The sequence below is a fragment of the Strix uralensis genome, chromosome 2, assembly GCF_047716275.1.
Source record: "Strix uralensis isolate ZFMK-TIS-50842 chromosome 2, bStrUra1, whole genome shotgun sequence".
Classification (NCBI taxonomy): Eukaryota; Metazoa; Chordata; class Aves; order Strigiformes; family Strigidae; genus Strix; species Strix uralensis.
In genome coordinates, this window is record NC_133973.1 from 100916241 (window position 1) to 100939156 (window position 22916).

The 22916-nt window shown below is 36.4% G+C and overlaps 1 protein-coding gene across 1 annotated transcript in view; it reads right to left on the minus strand.

The window, feature by feature from the left end:
• Positions 1–12637: 12637 nt before the first annotated feature.
• Positions 12638–22916, minus strand: part of LOC141939568 (protocadherin-17-like) — a 66772-nt gene continuing 56493 nt past the window's right edge. Inside the window, exons 3-4 of the transcript XR_012627631.1 lie at positions 14143–14226; positions 12638–12664 (exon numbers count right to left, since the gene is read on the minus strand). The gene's annotated coding sequence lies outside the window, so the exon portion shown is untranslated. The remainder of the gene's footprint in view (positions 12665–14142; positions 14227–22916) is intronic.

Genomic DNA, 22916 nt, shown 5'->3' on the forward strand with positions numbered 1-22916 from the left:
CCTTGCTGTTCTGGAGGCAAATCAGACCTGTGAGTCACAGACAGGGATAGGCTCTGCTTCCAAAATTCACAACAATGTCAAAACTTCCACAGCAGAAAAACAATTTCTATCTGTGGCCCAGGCATAGCTCACAGCCCTTGAAATTTTTCCCTATGCTTCTCAAAGGTATAAAAACACAGAAGTCTATAGCTGGCAGTGAACTAAAAATGTCTGACTAGTAAAAAGGGTGTCTCATTTCTTTCTACCAAAGAGGCGAGGCTGAGAATGGACACTCAGTTTTGGTTTCCAACATTTGCCTTTAAGTCAGACTGGCACCTACTCTAATTTGCAGTAAAAAGACCATATGACAGTCATGAAAAGATATTTTGGCCTCTTCCTGATCCCACCATAAAAAACTCTTCCTAGTCCAGGGTTGCAGGGAGGAAATGTACAAGGGCTAGATATGCCAGCCCTGTGCTTAGCTGAGAAGCTACAGGGAAACTTTAGTAATCGGACAAATTCATAGTTTTAAACAGTAAATCTGTTTCCTAGAAAAGAAGAGAAACAAACCTGCAGTAATTAACAGAAGAGAGCAGGCTTGCAGATCTGTTAGAAAGAACATTTTTAATATAGCACATTTTCCTACTCTTGATCAAGGCATTTCCACAGATTTTACAGTGGGATTGTTTCAGTACTGGCATCTAAAAATGCATTGAGTCTTAAATCTGAAACCTAACTGAATTATTTGTGTAATCATTTGCAGAATTTGAATGATATTCACATTGCTTTTTACTAACTGAATTGTGAGCTAGTCATAATTATGAATAATTTCTGTATCTAATTTGTAATATTTAGTAAATACTAACAATGTATATTGTACTGTGGCAATGTTTAGGAATCCAGTCATTAACCAGGCCCATTGTGAGGCATCCTATACAAATATTAATAGATTGTACAGTTAGAGACAAGAGGTAACAAGTGATTAGGACTAACAAAAGCAATGAATGGGAAGGAAAGACAACATTAATAAAAATATAATCATGCTGTTGACATTTCCTGAAAATACCAATATAAAAGCTATATAATTTAAAGAAGATATCCCCATCTGTCATACCATCAAGCCACCAACGATTAGCTATATATTACACCACTGAGCCTTCCTCACTGGTTGCCAATTATCTCAGTATACAAAACTTTAATTAGAAGGCACCAAGCTTTCTGCTTTGTAAACTTGTCTCAAATTTGGATATGACAACTTGTTTACAGACATTGACTGATGAGGGTGCCACTGAGGAGAGCGACGACAGGCTTCTGAAGAAATCTGTTTCTATGTCCTTTTAGTGGCTCTGTTAACATCCTGTCTATAGGTAGACTCTCTTGAATGGAAGTCTATCAGGTTCTGTGTAGGAGCATGATTTTGTCCAAAAAATGAAACAATGTAGTAAAGCTTTTCAAATGCTATTTATTTTCCTTTACAGAGTCTCACAAAAATTGGCTACAGGCTATATGGATGCTGAACCATTCAAAATCTGGCCACTTTGGTGAAAGAGAGTAGTTTCCTCCACATTCCTGCCAGTATGCCTAGATTTACATTCAAAATCTCCTTTACCAGACATAATGAGACCATGTCTGTTTTATACTGATAGATGGAAAAGCCCACTGGGTATCATTCTCTGCTTCAAAAGGTTGATGTCATATACAGGTCATATAATTTGGACTTCATGGGAGGTACAATGCATCTGCCAGAATAGGAGTAAGAACATTTTTCATGATGCTGCTCCCAGAAAAACCCTGAAGTTGTCTGGGCATCTTAAGGAACTGTCACTCGGACATACAGATACAGAAATACCTTCTTAGGAAAAAATTACTTAAAAGCTTCATATAGAGTCTCTCCTATGCTATGGTAAGTAACATATTCATTATTGCTTGATTAGATGATGATCTAGACTATTGTTTAGCAGATTGGTGGTGTTGTGTTTTATTGCCACCTTCAAAAGAGATTTGCAGAACAGTATTACCCTTATGTCAATTTATGAAGCACCTGCATTATCTTAGGAATTTGAGTTTCATAATGCTATCCTACTTAGCTTTCTGCCCTGATAGTGCTCCAGTTAGATCTATCAGAAAGAATAATTAAGTATGCTTTTTTCAAATCTGATTCTAAATAAAACTAGTTTGGCAAAAAGAATTGTGCGTGTAAACAGATTCAATACCATATTTTCAAGTTCTCCATGTACTGTAAACAAATTTCTGAAAGACACTTACTGAAGATGACTTCAGAATATTCAAATCTTTCTTCTCCCAGATACTTCATCAAGAACCTTAAGTTCCAGATCATTTTCTTGTATTTCAAGGATTGAGGAGATTATAGATATTGACAACACTAATACACAAAATCTCTCCTGCTAGTTACTTTTATTTGCAGCAGTTGAGCTGCTCAACTGAGAGTCACTTTTTCACTTGTCATCTTTGTATTTGTTATAGCTTCAAGTTTTGTACTGATGTCAGCATACTGCGATATGACAAAACACGTTTTTAAGGAAAATTGGTAATTTGGGAACTATTTCCAAAGACGTCACTATGTGTTCATTGTTTTCACTAATATCTTCACTTTTTAAGCCTGCAACTGTTAGAAGCTATTTTTCTGGTCTCTAGCAACCCTTCATCTCAACCATATTCTTATAAAAAGTGTATTTTAGTCCTGGTGATAGACTTAAAGGCTAGTTACAAACATCACCACCAAGTAAGATGCAGTCAGTGTAATTTCTTTCAGCTGTGCCCTCAGCTTACTTATCTGAGCACCCTACAAAGGATATCCAACAGTGAGGCAGTAGATAAGTTAAACACTGTTCTGGAAAATCGAGTAAAAGATGCAGCTGCTACCTTTAAAGCTGCTGAAGGATTCAGAATATGTCAGTCAGTGTCAATCTATTGACTTTAAGAAAATCTTTACTCTGTAGAGGTAATGAAGAAACTACAACCCTAGAAATGGGTCAGACATACTGTAAAATGCAGTAAAACCTATTCTAGACATGGATCATGATCAACTTTCTTGGGGTATTTAAAGAGACCTTTTCATTTACTGGAACTTATCACTATAATATTTACTTGAGTTAGAGTTTCATGTGTGCTTTCCACCATGACTTCATTTTAATGGATTCCCCTTCTCACAGCATTTTTGTTCTATTGGAAAGAAAAGGCAAGAGACCTGTACAGTCATTATTAGTCTGAATTCTTAGTATCACAGATAATGGAAAGCAGAGAAAACTGAGCCCCAATATCTATGGCATGGTTTTTCAAAAACAGTCTCTGGGTTTCCTAATAAAAACGTAGCTTTCCTTTGTTTTTCTTTAAGAAAAAGAATTGCTTTAATTCCCAAGGAGACAAAAATTGTGTGTGAAGCACCATATCTGAAAGCAAGGCTCTCTCTGACCTTCAACAAATTCTGTAAGGAATTAAGGTAAGAAAAAATTTTCTTGTAGAAAAAAAAAAAAAACAACTTTTTTTTTTTTTTAAGTCCACCTGTTACAGCACATGCATGGTATGTATCCTACTTCTCAGGTATCTAAGAAACAGTTTAGCAGAGTTCTAAACTTATTTGTAAGCTCTCAAGTGACTCTCTGCAGTTCCAGCTGAAGATGGATACAAGGCAGCTAATTTGCTACCACCAAGGGAAAATGTTATAACATAAAAACATTCACTCCCGGAGCTTCAAAACTGTCGAGTGCCTAGGGAGCCTGACTATTTGTAGAATTGATACTACGCATATGCTTCCTCTGTAACTGTTACATGCATACATCTGGCATCTGTCTCTGTGTTAAGCAGACTTAATTGTCCCTAGTATTACTATGTAAAAAGCCTCTAACCTAGATGGTTAAAAAAAATATAAATGAAAGGATATATGTGTTTTTTGTAGAATTATTTTTGCATTATTGGCAAGATATGCAGAGAGCTCTGCACTATGACTATCGGCAAAATATTTTAGCTCTGCCTTCCAAATAACTTTAAAGAAAGATCACGCTCTTTTCTTAGCATGACATTTGGCACTTTGTACAGCCTCTTAATCAAATGGGGTTGTTTTAGTTGGAATCCCTTTTTCCATTTATTCTCCTTTTTTTTTTTTTTTTTTAATTTTTTCCCCTTTCTTGATTGTTGATCCTCCCTCTTTTATCCACATCAGACTTCAGAGCATTTAATCATTTGCCAGACATGGCTGGACCAATTCTGAAGATACGTAATTTTTTTTTTTAAGTGATATTAGGGGGACTCTATATGTTAGTACATTATTCAGCTCACTGTTGTTAGCAAAGTTAAGACTCATGCAAAGCACCTGATTTCAGATTTCAATATTTTTTTAAAAGATCAAAGAGCATGGCAAATCTTATTCTTTGGTTAGACAGACCATGAGAACAGTAATATTCTAAAAGATGGAGGTAGCTGCATAGAACTAATACTAAATTGAAGGCCTTTTGAAGTTATTTTAACCTTTGTGTCAATGCTCATCTCAAAATGTCCCAACAAAGTAAAAAAACTGTTTCTAATTGGGAAAACACACAGAAATTAGTTCTTCCTGTAAAGTAAGATAAGAAAATGCTGGTGGTTTGATATCTGACATCATTCATGATAGCAAAAATGAAACATGTTCAAGGTCCTTCTTTTACTAAGATTATTTCTTTGAGCAAGACTATAAAGCATAGTCTTTCCTAAGGCAACTGTACCTGCCTAAGTCTATTTAGGATTCAGGGAAAAGATATTCCTACAGCTGAGGTCTTCTGAAGACCCTGATTTCCTCCTACCATGTGCACTAAATCCTAGTGAGCAGGAAGACAGGCCATAGTTTTTTCACACCTCCTGTTTAAGCTTTATTATCATGCAACAAGGAAGCAAACCAGAGAGAGCTTCCATCTAACCTGCTATTTAAGGGAAAATTCTTGTCAATCAAGGGACTGGGAAAAAACCCACAGGAAGCAGACTTAGATGCTGAATATTAGCTTCATCAGATGCCTAGCAGCAGCTACAAGAGAGAAAATAATTTCATTCAAGAAACAGAGACAGCCATATAATCTGATTTCTGACAATTAAAATTAGGCTAGAATTCTTAAGCTGTCTCTAGAGGCAATGGAGAAGGATGAATTCAAAGAGCCATTCAGAATGTCAGTGATACGCTCCAGATCTAAACCACTTCCCAGACAGGCCTGCATATCTTCACTGAATGTGCATGGAGTTGATGTCCTGAAGTTATCTACCTCTGTGTTACAGATACATACCCATCAGTCTTGCTTTTCCCATTAGCTGTCTTAAGCTTTTCAGCACTGAGAAAATTGTCTGTTTTGAGTCAACGGGTCCAATATTCCCTATTTTAATGTAGATGTGATTTAGGTGTGTAACAGCATCATGAATCCCCCTTTCCAAGATGTGCTTATATCAAGTTGGTACTTTTTTTTACACAATTAAAGTTTGTGTCAAAGTAAGTGCTGTATTTTGAATGCCTGAACGAACACACTGGAATCTGCTGCTCTTCATTGACACGAAATGTGGCTGATCCATTCCCTTCTTGCAGCTGCTAGTCTGGCTCCAAGTTCTTATCAGAACCCTACCAGGGAGTGGTTTTGCTGACCTATAGGTGTTGTCACCTTTATACAGGCAGGATGTTTGACACAGTGTGAAGTGGCTTATTTTATTTTATTTTATTTTATTTTATTTTATTTTATTTTATTTTATTTTATTTTATTTTATTTTATTTTATTTTTATTTTATTTCCAGAAATTTAGCAAGGCAAATCCAAATCAGCTGATCAACTATACTTTGTCTACAGAGCAAGTTGGCACCTGAAGTATGACAAGAACATCATCCTAGCTCCTACTGGAATTTAGAGTTGGAGGCAGATGAGAGCCAGTGTCCTTGCCAACTCTTCTGTCCAGTCATACCTTGCTTTTTCAGCCCAGGCTGTGTTGGCTCACAGATCTAGCTGAATCCTAAACACAGAAGAGTACTGGATACCTTGCAAAGATGCTAAATTCCAATTTTCTGTTTCATCTACAGTTCAGACTTACAGATCTTCTGCAAATATTACTAAAGCATATGTTTAGCTTTTGCTTTAATAGGAAAATAAAAGGAAGGGAGCTTCATGAATTATAGCCCATATTTATGTATCAGATTTTTCATGACTACCTGTCTGTCTTGGGAGTACAGAATTGCTAGCCTTGGATTTTGGAATTCAGACTTAAAGTTATCTGAGATGCCCAAAATTCAATCATAGTATCTCACTTCTCTCCTTTCCAAGGACAAAATAAAAGTTATTGATATAGAGCAGCATACCCAGAATACTCATCAGCCACTGATTCCATTCTCAGAAATAGTTCTGATCTCAAAATTCTTATTTTAAACGTTGAGTAGGACTGAGCTCTTCTATTCATTAAGTCTGTGGCTTTCAACATCAACCTAAATACTCCTTTAAGTAAAATCTCAGCTTAAATTTGGCATGTGCTTTTTGATTCAACAATGTTGAATTGGTATTTCTTAGAGAGTCAGACTGGGGTGATAAACAACTGTCAACAACTTTGTTCATTAAATATCAGAATATCAGTCACAGTCCTCTGAAAAGCTGACACACTTATTTAGCAGCTAATTTTTCTTTAAACATAATCATGTGGAAAACCAGTGATGGTAATCCTGTAGAGGGCATCTGCATTATCAAATGTTCTCATATTACCACAGATACATTTAGCCACTACAGCCTATTGGTCTACATGATTTACAAATAAATTCAATTGCAGCTTGATGTTACAAACTGCCTTCATCCACAGTTCACTGCACCTTTATAACTTCAGGAAGTATTTCAGAGTCATGCTGGACAGCGTAGTAAAGTCAATGTTCACAACATATATTGGGATACAATATATATTGGGGTAAATGTTTTCAGTTTTCTCTAAAACTGAATGCTTGTTTTCAGTGGAAAAAAGCTAAGGGCTATTAAAAAGAAAACAATCATTAAAAAAATTATATGAAAAAATATAAAACTAATACAGGAAAATAAAGGGCAGTTCTTTACTGGGTTAACCACTCTGAATGAAAAGAAGTTATTATGTAAGTCTGATTTTCAAGTCAAAAAGCAAAAGAGAAGAAATCATATATTAAATCTAACTGTTTATGTAAAATGTCTTCCCTCATGTTTCCTAGGGTTAATTCATTAGAAATTAATTTGTTTGCAATCTTTCTTTGAAAAAATAATATCTAAATTAATACATTTATTTTGTTTACTGTGAGAATCTGTTCTATAAAACAAATGACAAATCTTATCCTTGAATATAATTGCCTATTTAATTTCAAACAGGAAATCAAAGTGGAGTAAAAATACAATATAAAACATTTCACATAGAGATGGATATGTAGATTTGTCACTTTTTATTTTCTATCATTAGAGACAAAAATACAGCATTTTCTATAAGCTTTCAGCGTCACAGTTAGACTGCTCTAACTATGATGACAACATGCATCTTTGATGACATGGATGAATACATCTAAAATTCAAGTCTTCCTTCTAGCAAAACTGTAATCCTGTACAGAAGGTCAATGACAATCTGCCTATTAAGGACAACTATTTGCAAGTAGTAAGCAGCATTTTTGTTAGGATTTTTCTCTCTGCATTGCTATATGATATCTGCAGGGACATGCATCTATTTACCACACTAAATCCTGTTGTTCATCTTTTGCATCTAACATATCCTTTGTTCATTTCCTAGAGGTAGACAAGCAGAACTGGTGTTATTGTTAGCATTCTCCAAAGACACAGGCAATGCAGATCTAGCTAATCCCCTCCTACTTATTATTCAGCAATCAGTTTCTGCCAATAGGATTTGGGAATCCCAAAAGACAACGTTTAAAGAGAAGGGTTAAATTCAGCTTGTTTAATGACATTCTCTGTTCCTGGGATCATTCATCATATTCATGGAATTTGTTCCATGGAGGGACCTAAGGCTGCCAATTAAAATAAATTAAACTAGATGGACAGCCATCTGAGTGAATGAGATGGCTGTCATGATCTGAAGTAACTTTATTAATTGTGAGAAGCTATATTGGCACAGACAGTTCTTTTAATCTGCTCCAAAGGCCCACATATTCCTTGCAGAAAGTTACATTTGGGAGGTATCACCTCTAGAGTTAAACTCCCTGAGAAGCGATCATATTAAGAAAAACCTGCTGGGGTACTTGATTTAACATTAAAGTGAATTTATCAGTTACTCCTAAGTTTTTGAAAGACTAATTGAATTATCAAAGGCTGCAATGGGGAATGTAAAGCCTTCTGAGAACAGATCTGTAATATAGATAAAATCCTTAACTCGTGCCATGTGATTATCTTAAAATGTAGCAATAGCTTGGGTGCTAAAACACACCCAAATTTAAGATCTCTTTTGCCTGTCTAAAATCTCTCTCTACTCGCCAAAATTATGGGGAATGTTAAGTGTTTGGGACAGGAAAAAGACAAAATCATTTTAAAACCTCTTATTTATTCTGTGTCCTCTTTCAATGTCTTAAGGTGTGCCGGGTGCTCACTAGGGTAAGTTCTATCAAATTTGTTGTTCAACTGTTTACGATATATATGTATTTTAATCGTAATAATTTTAATTACGATATTAAGATATATATTTTTTAATCTTTCAATTTTAATTGGTTTTCATAAAGAATATACAATTTCCCTCATTTTCAGTGAAATCACATATGATTAAAATCAAACATGAATGCATCATATTCCTGAACTAGGGCATATAATAGTGACAGAAAAGCTGCTATTAGGGCAGACATTAATTTCATCTATAAAAATTGAACCTTGCTCAAAATATTACAAGATAATTATATGACTTTTTTTTATTTTATTTTTTAGTTGTGTCTCTTTGATGTACATATAGGTTTCAAATTATAGAATAAATCCTGGCAAAGGAGACTAGTGGATTGGGGGTGGGTGAGTCTGGCAAAGTTAGAGGAAAAAGGCAATTTTTGTATCCCACTGACACTTTTGTTAGAAATCACCTTCATATACATACACAAACATAAATGTTCACAAGGATATTGTTGAATCTATATTATAGAGTCAAAGCTGTGTCTACAATACATACATTTTCATACATTTGTCGCACATATGTATGAAAAGTACTTAATTACCCTATTAAAAATTTAAAAGTACAAAAAAGCCATCTTAAAACTGAATGCATGAGAGTAAAGCTTTCAAGACTTGCATGACAGAACAAAAAGATACAAGACTAGCATTCACCCTATAAACCTACTAAGATACAATCAAGTGCAGTGACAACAAGGCTGAGGTGTTCACTGCCTGAAGAGGTGAAAAGAGGTGATCATAAGAAGCGTGAAGACAATTTTATGTCCATAATGCATTCATCCCAGAGTGCAAGGACATCTGTTAAAAATGCTTTCTCTTAACAAGCACCTTTAGAGATACTTGAGTAAAAGCAGGTAAAGAATCACAAATACAGGATAATTTAAGAACAGACTATAAGGCATTAGAAAGGACATACATTACAATCTTATTGTCGTAGAAGTGTATCCTGTGATAATTATGACTAATTAATAATTAAATCAAGAAACACCTGCTTATCTCTCATGCACAGAGGAAAACCTGTAACATTCTCAAAACATGCTGGTGGTGTTTGCATTTTCCCTTTCTCCTATGGAGATCTCCCAGAGGCATGCAGAATCCATCACTCAGTGAAATGGACCTGGGAGCAGATCAGGAGAAGCTGAGGAGCTATTAGTTGTCTCTAATTTATTCTTCTAAAAAGAAGTTGCTTAAAGAATATGAGAAGGGAAAGAAAAAGACAACTGCCCCCTGCATTAAATGCATGTATATTCCTTTAGTATTTGCAAATCAAATGTCTTGCCAGACTCTCAAGATCCTCAGAAGTCAGATTGCTTGTCCCTGATTTTTGGAGTGTCATTTCAGTGACAATTCCATCTTATGACTTTCCATCTGCCACTAAAGGAAACAAACTTTTTCAAAACTGAATAGCTTTGCACATCCACTGGCCTTCCATCATATTTGTTCCACTAATATGCGTGGTCATGACAGTTTTGTCCTCCTTGAGCTTCTCCACAGGGCTGTTAGGCTCCCTGTGCTTAATTATGTTCACTAGACCTGTTTCTGTTGCACTGTCTACAAATATAACATACTAACAATAACACATAGTTCCATGAGCAATTGAACTAATTAAAGCTTATTTTCTGCAAATCTTTGTATTATTATTGGCTAATGTGTCTTGGAAGGCACAGTCTGGTTGAGGCTTTCTTGGTAACTGAGTCATTATTAATTACTTTCTTCAGTCAAGAGTCTTCAGTGTCTAATAATCTGTGACATCAGTTTTTCACTTATATTGGGCACTTACGTAGTCTATTACAGCTGTCTATATCCACAAAATTTGTGGAAACTTATTTTTGAGGCCTGTGTCCTTGGATAGATACTGGTTCAGAAGTTACAGTTAATCAGGGAAACAGGCAGACACAGATTGCATTTTCACAGAGTTATTTCTTAAAAAACCTGATAATGTATCTAAAATCAAATTCTTTTTCCATAACTGTTGTTGAAAGACTGATCTCCCTACATAGGGTGGGTTTTTTTCTTGAATATCCTGAAGGTACCTAGGAGATCTTGAATGCTACCATAACCTACTTATTTGCTGCATTTTTCAAATCTCACTTTCTGACCAAATCAATGTAAAATATGTTTAAATGACTTCTCGTTGAGAAGCAGATAAGACTGATTAAAATGATTCACTATTGTGTCCAGACTGATTCTGACACTGAGCTAACTCAGACACTTCCACTCAGTACTACTTTGTGCTCTTCATACATACAAGTACATATATTTACACATATTTACACCTAACTAAGGAATGTATGTGGGACTTAGCCCCAGATTCTGACACTTCTGTGCCTCCAAGGAAGGAGTCCATATGCCAGGTAGGTGTCTAACTTCCCATTATTGTACATGGAGACCTACTCAGGAGAGTCAACACAATGCACATGCTAATGTAGATATTTACAGTTGATCTGAATCCCATTGCTAATTAACTGTATGAATGTGGACCAAAATTGCACTCCAGATGTTTAAATATAGATGTAGGTTACCATCTTTAGGCAGAAATATTTGAAAATACTTGGTTCCCTACCCTAAATATGGCATTATTAGTCTTCTATAATGAGACATTTTGCACAAAATCTTGGCAGTGATTATGAGCAGAGCTGCAGAACTGACACCTAATTGGATTCTTTTTGTTTCTGTGTTAGAAAAGGCCTATTTTGATTAATCAGTCTTGCTACAAAAACATGCTATTTCTTTCACAGCAGTTTTCAAGAAAGCTGTTCTGAAACTTCTTGGAAGACACACTCCAGCTTGTTATGCCCAGCTGTGTTACATCACACAACAACACACTCACACATGATAATGAAAACTATATCATCCTACACCACTCAAAAAAGAACTAATTTAAGTTAACTTGGTTATATTCCTACCTCTTCCATAAGTATAAAGATCTCCTAGTGCTACTTTAAAAAACAGAGCAGATTAGCTTCTCACACCTTGAGCAAAGGACAAGAAAGGAGAAGTTTCAAGACATTACAGGACAAAATTAACCATAGGAAGCCAACATATTCTATCAGATCAAAATATAAAGATTAGGAGGAAAAAAAGCAAAAAGCTGAGGCAATACTTCTGCTGAGAACTGTTTCTCTAAATCAGAATTGTAAGTTTAGCCTTACCATTCTCCAGCATGCACATTATAAATCTTCATGCCACAATAAATATTGCTTATTTGGATCCAGTTTTAAGCAGTATCCAACGACAGTTCACACAAGGAAGGGAAATTTATAAGTATAAACTTTCAGGTCAACAAACTTTAAATCTAGCAAGCTTAAACATGCCATTTTCTACATGAGTAGAAAACAAAAATCTTTTAAAATGGAACATTTATCAATAGGTCATTCTGAGGAATTTAAAGCACAAACAAAAATTTACAAGTATGCACCTAATACATGTTGGCAAATGTGCAGGGAATGTCTGGTATATACTTGCTTTGCTTAAAGGAAAAATCCTATTAAAACCAAAATAAAATAAAAATAAAATCAGTGATTATAAAAAACTCACAGTCCGCTTTTAAAACAGTTTCTTTTCCTCACTAAGTCACAAATCCCTTCAAGTCTAACTTTTAGCTTATTTCAATGGTTGTGCTTAAGAGGAGCTGTATTAGGTGTGGCTTTGTTTTGTTTTGTTTTGTTTTGTTTTCCCTTTAAACTGGTATTAAACAAAACTGGAATAAAAGGTGATGTAACAGAAATGAAGTTTTATCTCCAGTAAGCTCTAAACCAGAATGTGTTTCAGTACAACATTTTTACTTGAAGATTGTTTTACCAGTATTGGTTCTGTTATACATATGTAGCAAAAATACATAACTCTAACCAGATCCATAATCTAAAATTAAGAATTAATTTTGCTTTGTGGGAAAAAGAAATGTGATGAATTTTAAAAGATGTCCAAAACTGGACTCTGGCTACGCCCTAACTTAAGTTCTTCCATACCTGCAGGGTCTTACCGAAAAGGAGGTGAGCTGAAATGAAGACAGCGGGACTTTTTATCCTATGCACATCTAGAGGATCTCCTTTTAGAAATATATATGTATATCTGTAGTGATGAACAGGAGAAATATCTTCTGAAAACTATGCTTGCTTTAATGAAATATAAATTATTGCCAAATATGTGAAACACAATATATTATTTAACAATTCTTTTTTCTTTTTTATTTTTTGGTATTTGTTTCTCATCTTTTTTTGTTTGTGTGTTCATGTTTCTCTTCCTCTGTTCCTCCTTCATAACATGTAATAGAATGCTCTTTTGATACTGACATCTGGTTTTCTAAAGTGTCCACAATTTTACTTTTTCTGTGAAATAAAAATAACCAGAACTAAAAATAAACCACAGAATTAATCTCCAAAGCTGAACAAACCTGAATTGTTATCACATTTTGTTATTTTACTTTACATATTATAATCAGTTCTGGGTATTTTCCTCATGAAGTACATAATTAATAAACTCATAATTGTATATTGACAGAAGTTACATGACACCAAGTGAGACACGGAGTCAGTCACATGAACTCACAGAAGCAAAAAGCAAAAATAATATTTCAAGCTTTATATTTTTGGTCAGGTATAGAAATTCTCACAATATGGACAAGCAGATTGTAAATGAAAAACTTCTTCATTCTCAGCTGAAATCTGTGTCTTGCTGTAAAGCAGGTAATAATACAAAGTATTTAATGCTTTAGCAAAAACTGCCTTTTCAATAAATTTACACTTGGCAGTAATAAGCTATATTGTGCAGTGTTTAATCTGCTCTTAAAAAAGTGGGAAGAAATTCTTCTGCCCAGCTCTCAGGTATTAAGTCCGTACATCTTTTATGTTGACAGTTCAGCTTCGGGCTATAAAATAGAAGAACCTGTTCTACATCTACTGTTTAAAACAAGAGCAGAAAAACTAAACCTCCATCAATCTGCTGTCTTCATTTTATGGCTTATCTGTGGCAAAAATGAATCATAAGAAAGATTTGTTCTGATTCCACAGACAGATCCATCAACTTGCTGGTACCTGTGAACCACGCTTTCCTATAGAGATTGGTGGTAATGGTGCAGTTGCAGTATTAAACATACTATAACAATGAGCTACTACTCTTCACTTACAATTACAGTAAGAATCTGTAATAAGAATGTATCTAGAAAACGTGCTTGCACACACCACACACCAGAAGTAATACAAGTTCCCACAGTTGTTTTTTTCACATCTGTACTTCCTCCAAATGGCATACTTTCTTTGAGAAGCTCTATGAGAATAAAAGTAAATAGAATAAGACAGTGATATAATTTTGAATATTTTTTCTGAGGAAATTTCAGTCCAAATCCTTTAAATACAAAATGCATACAAGTATGTGGTTTCTTCATCAAATTACTTGTGAGCTCTTCAAGAAATAACACAGTCTATCCAGTTCTGAGATGTGACTTTTTAAGCTGCAACTTTTCAAAAAACAAACCCTATACAGCTTTATAATCTCACATTTAAATTTTGGATCACAAGAGAAGACAGCTAGCAGATGAAGTATTTGCTCACCTGAAAGAAGCAGTTCAACAGACTGAAGTCTACTTGTGATGGTATGTAGGGTGAGGATAGCAAAGGAAAGCAAAGTCGGGAATGCTTGAAAAATAAAATATTTTTAGTTAACAAGAAGAAAATTAAAATGCTGTGGAAAGGATTCATTTCTCATCTGAATCCCTCTCCCAAAATGGTCTCTGATTTCATCTTAACCTTCTGAATAGCCATGTCTGAAAAAGTGCGGTAGCAGTTCTGTTAAAGCGCTTGGTTCTTTCAGTTAAGGGCCATTGCAGATCATATTCAGGAATAACTCCCAGTGAGGTAAATATTCAACTCAGGGTAAAAGGGAGCGTACAGCAGAGTGGTGATGCACACGGTTTAGTGTAGTAACACTGCATATAGTTTCATCCTCTTTTTTTAGATAGCTTTATCCTGACAGCAATTTCATAATGCTTTCAAGTCCAGTGCCAGAAAATATCAACTAAGTGGAGAAAAAAATTGAGACATTCTTAAGAAATGATAGTTCAGTTTGCTTTAAAGCATGACGCAAATGTGAGAAAAGGGATGGAAAAACACACAAGTATAGTTTGCTGGCATTTACTCCATAAAGATTGTGAAAAATGTATCTTCTTTGGATTTTTTGGATATTTGCAAAGCATGAAAAAAACAGCTAATTACATAAGCTATCAACAACTTCCCATGGAAAGAGCTTATAGGGTTTCTGACCTGATATCATATTCATTTAATCTAATTTATGAAACTGCTTGAGGAAAGAATCAGCTGCTTTCTGAAAGACTGACTTGGGGATTATTTGAGCTGTATAATTGTTCAACTGATCAGACTTAAAAAGAAACATTTTGTTTTACATTAATCTTTCAGAAATGGGCAATGAATTTGAGAAATAGATTGCTGTCTAAAATTCTTGCCAAAAAACTTCTAGCTGAGAGCAACCACAATTACTTTTTTTTTTAACAGTCTCATTTTCTTATTTTCAATCTTTATTCAACATCTGTTCTTTCCCCCCTCCACTGTAACATAATTATGCAGAAATCCAGCATAAAACAGGTTGAGCAGTTAATAACAGGCAGCTTAAACATTTTTTCACACTGATGCCCTGCAGATGTTTCTTTCTTTTTCTTTTTTTTCCTTTGGCTTCTCATTTAATTTGTATACATTTCTTTCCTGATCTTGAAGTATGCCCTCACAACAAATGGAAGCACCTGAAAATAAGTCTGTGAAATGCACATGTTCACAAGACCTTTATTTTGATATGTAGTGCATTTAAAAGGACAGTGAAATTCATTTTGCCCAGTTAAAGCAGAAGGAATTCGACTGAGATGATAGTCTCTCACCACACTCACTCCAGAAAGACCTCCAGACCTTTGAAAGCCATTCTGTATAAAGGTTGACAGTCTTTCAGTATATGTCTATGTATATGTTTTCTTTCCTCTAAAATAGGTTCACTTTGCTTTTCTATATTTGACATAAACTCACTACACATCTCAAAAGTAATCATGGCTCCATGATAAATAGTCCTCATTTTGCAATACTTCAGTTCAGTAATTAGCACTTGACATTTAGCCTAAAAGAGATGGAAAAATGTTATACTGACAGATGTTCAAAAGGTCCGCTAAAATATAAGAGTTCCTCCATGCAGAAACAGGTACAAGATGCTGTTTTCCCCCGAATTTCTGGAGTTCACTGATTAAGATAAATAAAGGAGCGTAATTCATCTGGGAAAAATGTTTAAAGAAGTCCAGGTTAACTGAGAAAAAAGTACTGAAAGTCTAGTAAATCTTCACTTTAGTTCACACCATTAAAAAAGGAGGATATAAATTGCAAAAGACAATGCTATGCAGAAATAGAATGGATTTCATTTTATGTGATACATGTAAACAAACAAAGCACAGTAAGTGTAATTGAATGTACAACCTATTGTAATTAGAGGATTCTATCTTCAGGTTCGCATAAATACCTTAACTGGAATTATTCCATGAATGTTGAATTGGTTTATAAACGATGAATCCAAACAGCCCAATAAGGATGAACATTTTCCCCATGGGTTTAGTAATGTATACCTCTTCACATTTGCATTCTGAGCACTGAATAACCTCATATTGTCACTGGTTTATTTTTATGTTTTTAGTATTTGAGGCAACCATTGTATATTTTATGTATTTTCTGGCAGAGTTGTGTAAAAAATGTTGATTTTAATATTTTCCCAGCCTGGCTGCTGCATGAAATTTTTACATTTACGTGGAGTTTCACTCACATGTTTATTATACTATAGTTGGACAAGATACTACCCTTTACCAAAGAGATACCATGTAATCTGATGGCTACTGCTGGAGGAAAAATATAATCTGCTTTCATTTGTCTCCGAAGAGGTGCCGAATAGTTAAAAATTAGTACAGAAGACACATGTAAATTCCTAGTTTATCTGTGAAACGTTTGTTGTTTAAGAGGGTCACAAAACTGCAGCTTCTAACCTGCAGAGTTTAAAGTAAAAGAGAAATTATGTCATTGCAGTAGTAAAGTAGGTTTGACACAGATGAATAGAAGAATGTTCCTTACCTAAATATGATTTTTTAAAAAATCGGAGAGATTAATATATTTTTTTTTTTGCCAAAATTATGTGTAGGATAGTTACAGATTATGAGATTATTTCATCTTCCTTTGTTCTTCTGAAAGATGTCTGGTTTCCCTCCGAGGCAGAGGTTAAAAATAATTTTCAAATGGAAAGAAAAATCCAAGACAACCAAAACCAAACTCCAATTTCAAATCCCCTTTGTGATAAGGTAAGAAAAAGCATTTGATTTCTTTTAAACAATATCTAATGCTGGAAGCTCTTTAATAATGAAAGATTACATGGATAGTTTTTTGTAATGTGCCTAGTCAAGTTAGCCATAAATATGTGCATACGTAACAGAAAAATTTCACTTTGTGAAAAAATAAAATTTCCATGAAGGAGTTCTTCAGCATAAGCTTGAAAAGACTATCTTTATAGTTTCTTTTAAATTATTGAAGTTGCAGAAAACTCTTTTTGTCCCACACTGCCATCACCTGCTTCCAGCAAAGGAATCAAAGCAGAAGAGGCAGTTTGGAAGCAGGCCGGAAACGCTAAAGAATGTGAGAAGAAAGTGAAAGACACCCTACATCTGGTATATCCTGAAATTACGTTGGAAGTCTGCTTAGAACTACCTGACGTGTAGTGTGTTGCTACTTACTGTGCACTCATGTGTGCCTAGAAAATTAGGATTCTTGGAACTGATCCAGGCAGACTGTAATTTAAAGTGAAGTTTATTAGATTATCAGCGTGGGCTGAAAAAAAAAAAGGAAAAGAAAAGAAAACAAAAAAGTACAAAGAATACAACAGCATCTTCAACACAAATACAGAAAACTCTTATATGAGATAGATATGTGTGCTATGGTTTATGGTAGAGTTTTTCTGCACATAATCATAGTTTGTATGAAAAAGTAATGCAGTACTGTATTGCTGCACTGTAAATTGCACCCTCCTCAGTCAGCTTCACATAACCTCTTCCAAGCATCATACAACTCTCTTCAGTTTCAGCACTTACTGATAGGAATTCTACTAAACAGAGTACTACAGTAAGTTACTACAATGATTTAATTTAGTTTTATGATATTGGACTCATTGCTTACTATGCTGATGTCAAAAAGATGCACAAATATATCTTCTTAAAATGACTAATATCACCAGAGTCATGACTTCAAGACATCACGAGGACATGACTTCATGACGTCAGGAGGAGCAATTCATAATACTGCTACTGACAGTGAATGTCTACTTTACATACTCTTTGGGTGTATGTTACGGTAATTCTGAGGAACTCATTTTATGCAAAAACAATTCCTCTTAGATTTAAAGTACAAGAGCAGAGAACACTTATTTCTTGTTAGAAGAAAAAAAATATTTTCTATACATGAAATTAAAGATTTTTTTCATGCTATTTACCAACACCAGAGATTTTGTAATTGCTGTTAAGTAATGTTTCATGTGCAGCAGTAAAGATATGATTACTGTATACACATGACATCACTTCAAAGTTCTACCAAGACATGATATTTGTCAGAAGAAAGTAATGTCTTCATATTTTTTGCAGAGGGAAATTGTCCTGGCTTTAAAATATGCTATTTACAAAGCTGACAAGCCTCAATTTAGACACACCAATATTTTTTTGATTCTTCTTCCATCTGCCAGTCTGCTCTATACTGAGCTTGCAGTTCACTAGAGGCCTCTAAAAGAAAGATTTCCATCTTGTTTTCTTGGATACCCACAAGATGTGCATGGGCAGACTGATATTTCACATGGTAAAATTCCTCCTGAATTATTTTCAACTATTATTTTTTCCTTTATTTTCTGATATTTCATATGTTTTCTGTGTTCAATATTTGTGCTGTTCCACATATTGTGATAACTGTCTTTTTCATCAGGAGGTTTGATTTGTATTCTTATCTACAGATTTCATCACCTTAGAGTTTTCTGAGATCATTGTCAAAATTCCTAGGAAATGTTTTATCTGGTATCTGCTGCTTGAATCTGTAGTCTTCTAAAGATACAATTCTGTGCAACTCTGCATCTATGTTGTTAAAGTTATAAAATACATATTTATACACAGAACAAACTTCAGGTATGATAACTTAAAATAATAGTGCCAATTTATGGACCTTTCATTAAAGAATTGAAAAATGAGTTCACTGATACCTTATTTATAATTGAATAGAAAAATCATGGATTTGGGACTTTTTGACACAAACATAGCCGGAGTCCAATGTTACCCTTGCCTTCCTGCATGAGCCATTTCATTACAGATAGTCTTGCCCTGATCTTTGGCCTTCTGTGTCAAGATAGAGGATACTAACCTGCAAATGCCTCTGATGATTGACCATATTTATTACAGTAGTAATCATTCCTGGAATGTGTGGGAGATAACTTCCAGATGCAGCTGGTGAGCGAACCGACCAGAGAAGGTGCCCTGCTGGATCTCCTCTTTGTGAACAGAGAAGGACTGGTGGATGATGTGGCGATTGGAGGCCGACTAGGGCACAGACATCATGAAATAATACAGTTCTCTATTCTTAGAGAGGCCAGGAGAGGGGGCAGCAGAACTGACATCCTGGACTTCCGAAGGGCTGACTTTGTCTTGTTTAGGCACCTGCTTGACAGAATCCCTTGGGAAACGGTCCTGAAGGGTATAGGGGTCCAGGAATGTTGGGCACTCTTTAAGAAGGAATCTTAATGACTCAGGAGCAGGAAGTCCCAAGGTGCTGTAAGAGAAGTCAGTGGCAGAAAAGACCACCCTGGCTAAACAGGGAGCTTTGGCTACAACTCAGGGAGAAAAGGAAAGTTTACAGCCTTTGGAAGAAGGGGCTAGCGACTCACAGTGATTACAAAGATGCTGTGAGGCTGTGCAGGGTGGAAATCAGGAGGTCTAAAGCCCAGCTAGAAATTAATCTGGCTTCAGAGGGAAGTATAACAAGAAATGTTTCTATAAATGTGTCAACAGCAGAAGAAAGACCAGGGAGAGACTCCATCCCCTGCTAGATGTGGGAGGAAACATGGTAATGAGTGGCAAGGAAAAGGCTGAAGGTGCTTAATGCCTTCTTTGCCTCAGTCTTTAATACCAAGACTAGTTGTACTGAGGGAATCCAGCCTCCTCAGCCAGAAGACAGACACTGGGAGAATGACCCCCCAGCAATCCAGGAGCAGTTAGTCAGTGACCTGCTGCATCAGATGGACACACACAAGTCTATGGGACCGGAGGGGATACACCCAAGGGTGCTGAAGGAGCTGGCTGGGGTGCTCGCCAAGCTGCTTTCCATCATTTACCAGCAGTCCTGGCTGACCGGGGAGGTCCCGACAGATTGGAAATTGGTCAATGTGACGCCCATATATAAGAAGGGTCGGAAGGATGATCCGGGAAATTACAGGCCTGTCAGCTTGACTTCGGTGCCCGAGAAACTGATGGAGTAGCTCATCCTGAGTACCATCATACAACACATGCGGGACAACCAGATGATCAGAACCAGTCAGCATGGGTTTATGAAAGACAGGTCCTGCTTGACAAACTTGATCTCCTTCTATGACAGGGCGACCTGCTTATTGGATGTGGGAAAGGCTGTGGATGTTGTCTACCTTGACTTCAGGAAGGCCTTTGACACCGTTTCCCACAGCATTCTCCTGGCGAAAATGGCTGTTCAAGGCTTGGACGATCACACGCTTTGCTGGGTAAAAAACTGTCTGTATGGCCGGGCCCAAAGAGTGGTTGTGAATGGAATTAAATCCAGTTGGCAGTCGGTCACGAGTGGTGTCCCCCAGGGCTCGGGTTTGGGGCCACTCCTGTTTAACATCTTTATTGATGATCTAGACCAGGGCATTGAGTGCACCCACAGTTAGTTCACAGATGACACCAAGTTGGGTGGGAGTGTTGATCAGCTCGAGGGTAGGGAGGCTCTGCAGAGAGATCTGGACAGGCTGGAGCGATGGGCTAAGGCCAACTGTAGGAGTTTCAATAAGGCCAAATACCAGGTTCTGCACTTTGGCCACAACAACCCCCAGCAGCGCTACAGGCTTGGGGAGGTGTGGCTGGAGAGCTGCCAGTCAGAGAGGGACCTGGGGGTCTTGATTGACAGTCGGCTGAATATGAACCAGCAGTGTGCCCAGGTGGCCAAGAAAGCCAATGGTATCCTGGCTTGTATCAGAAATAGCGTGGCCAGCAGGGACAGGGAAGTGATCTTACCCCTGTACTCGGCACTGGTGAGGCCGCACCTCGATTCCTGTGTTCAGTTTTGGGCCCCTCACTACAAAAAGGACACTGAATTACTCAAGCGTGTCCAAAGAAGGGCAACGAAGCTGGTGAAGGGTCTGGAGCACAGGTCTTATGAGGAGCGGCTGAGGGAACTGGGGTTGTTCAGTCTGGAAGCCTCATGAGGCTGAGGGGAGACCTCATCGCCCTCTACAGCTACTTGAAAGGAGGTTGCAGAGAGCTGGGGATGAGTCTCTTCAACTAAGTAACAAGCAATAGGACAAGTGGTAATGGCCTCAAGTTGCACCAGGGAAGGTTGAGACTGTATATTAGGAAGTATGTCTTTACAGAACGGGTTGTTAGGCATTGGAATGGGCTGCCCAGGACAGTTGTGGAGTCCCCATCCCTGGAGGTGTTTAAGAGTCACGTTGACATAGCGCTGAGGGATATGGTGTAGTTGAGAACTGTCAATGTTAGGTTAATGGTTGGACTAGATGATCTTCAAGGTCTTTTCCAACCTAGATGATTCTGTGATTCTATGAAATACTTCTCAACTCTCAGAAAGAAGGAAAAAGACCCACACAATTATCTTGTGGGGGGTTTTTTATATATAAAAAAAAGAAAAACATCTATGTCTGTCTAAAAAATTCCGTAGTCCACTTCAGGAAAAAAAATGTGGTTGGCCACCAGATGAAGACATAGAAAGTCTTTATATCCGAGTCTCAGCCATTGACAGCCTATCCTTCAGATAACCTTTTACTTTTAATCATCTCTAGTGATTTCCTTGGGGTTTTTTTTGCTGACTAAGAACTCCTTTTGATTTATTTCCATCAGCATTTACCAAGCCTGTCATATCTCACCTCAAGTCACCAATCAAAGTGATGAACTCCATAATCAATTCAATGCCTACAGTACATAGCTGAACTGTAGTCAGTGATCTAAATAACCATAAAGAACTTGTGTTTAAAGCATAGTTCATATTCAGAAGGCTTCCTAGACTGTTGGATATACTTCAGCAACAAGCACAAACTATGTGTTTACCAAAAGTCCCAAAATTCAATATAGCTATTCACCAAAAAAGAGGATCATACCCTAAGAAAAGGGCGATCCGAAAAATCTCAATCATGCCCTTTTTAGCTTAGGAAGACAATCAATGACAACTGGAAGGTGGTTGGTACTGATACTAACTAGAACAGACAGTCAAATAAGTCATCTTTTCTTTATTTGCAAAAAGAGTATTCTAATAAATGTTAAGAGATTCACCAACTATAAGAAACTGACATTTACTACCCAATCATCTAAATCCCGAGCAAGCTCAGGAAGATGTTAATTAACAAAAAAAATCTAATCCAGTTTAATATTCTTGAAAATTCAGCCTGGACTTGGGTCACAGCATAGACTTGACAGTACACTGGTGGTTGATCTAAAGAGAAAGGTAAGACATTCATTATTCTTATACTCCTGTATCTCTGCATTATTTAATACTGTCATCCATGAGATCTGTCTCTCTTGTTTGATCTAGGGAGAATGTGCTAAAACTTTTTCTCATAAATTAGCAATAATAGAACCTACTCTTCATGACTAAGACCCGCACTTGTGGTGAATAGCATAATTATCAGTGTACTTTCAGGTCCTATCCATGTATCATGATAATATGATATATCGTATATATTAGGTGATATAATTAACATGATATGGTCTGAAAAGCCAACAGTCTGCATGTAGCAGACAGCTTGACCTCTCTGTATCTCAGGAAAATGATGCTACCTTCACCAGGGAAATACTTGGATTAAAGCAGCTCATGAAGGAATATTTACTTGTTCAGCAGAGTAAATGGTTCTAAAAGACTCACAGAAGTATTGTGAAGCTCTCACAACTATACTGTAGTCTCTGGAGGCTGAAATTGTACCACTATAAAGAATAAAATAATCTGTGTTCTGGGAAGGCTACATTGCTTAGAAATGTAAATTAAGAAGTTAATCTTTTTGTGCTCCTTACCTACTCAATGGAAGAAGAGAGGCT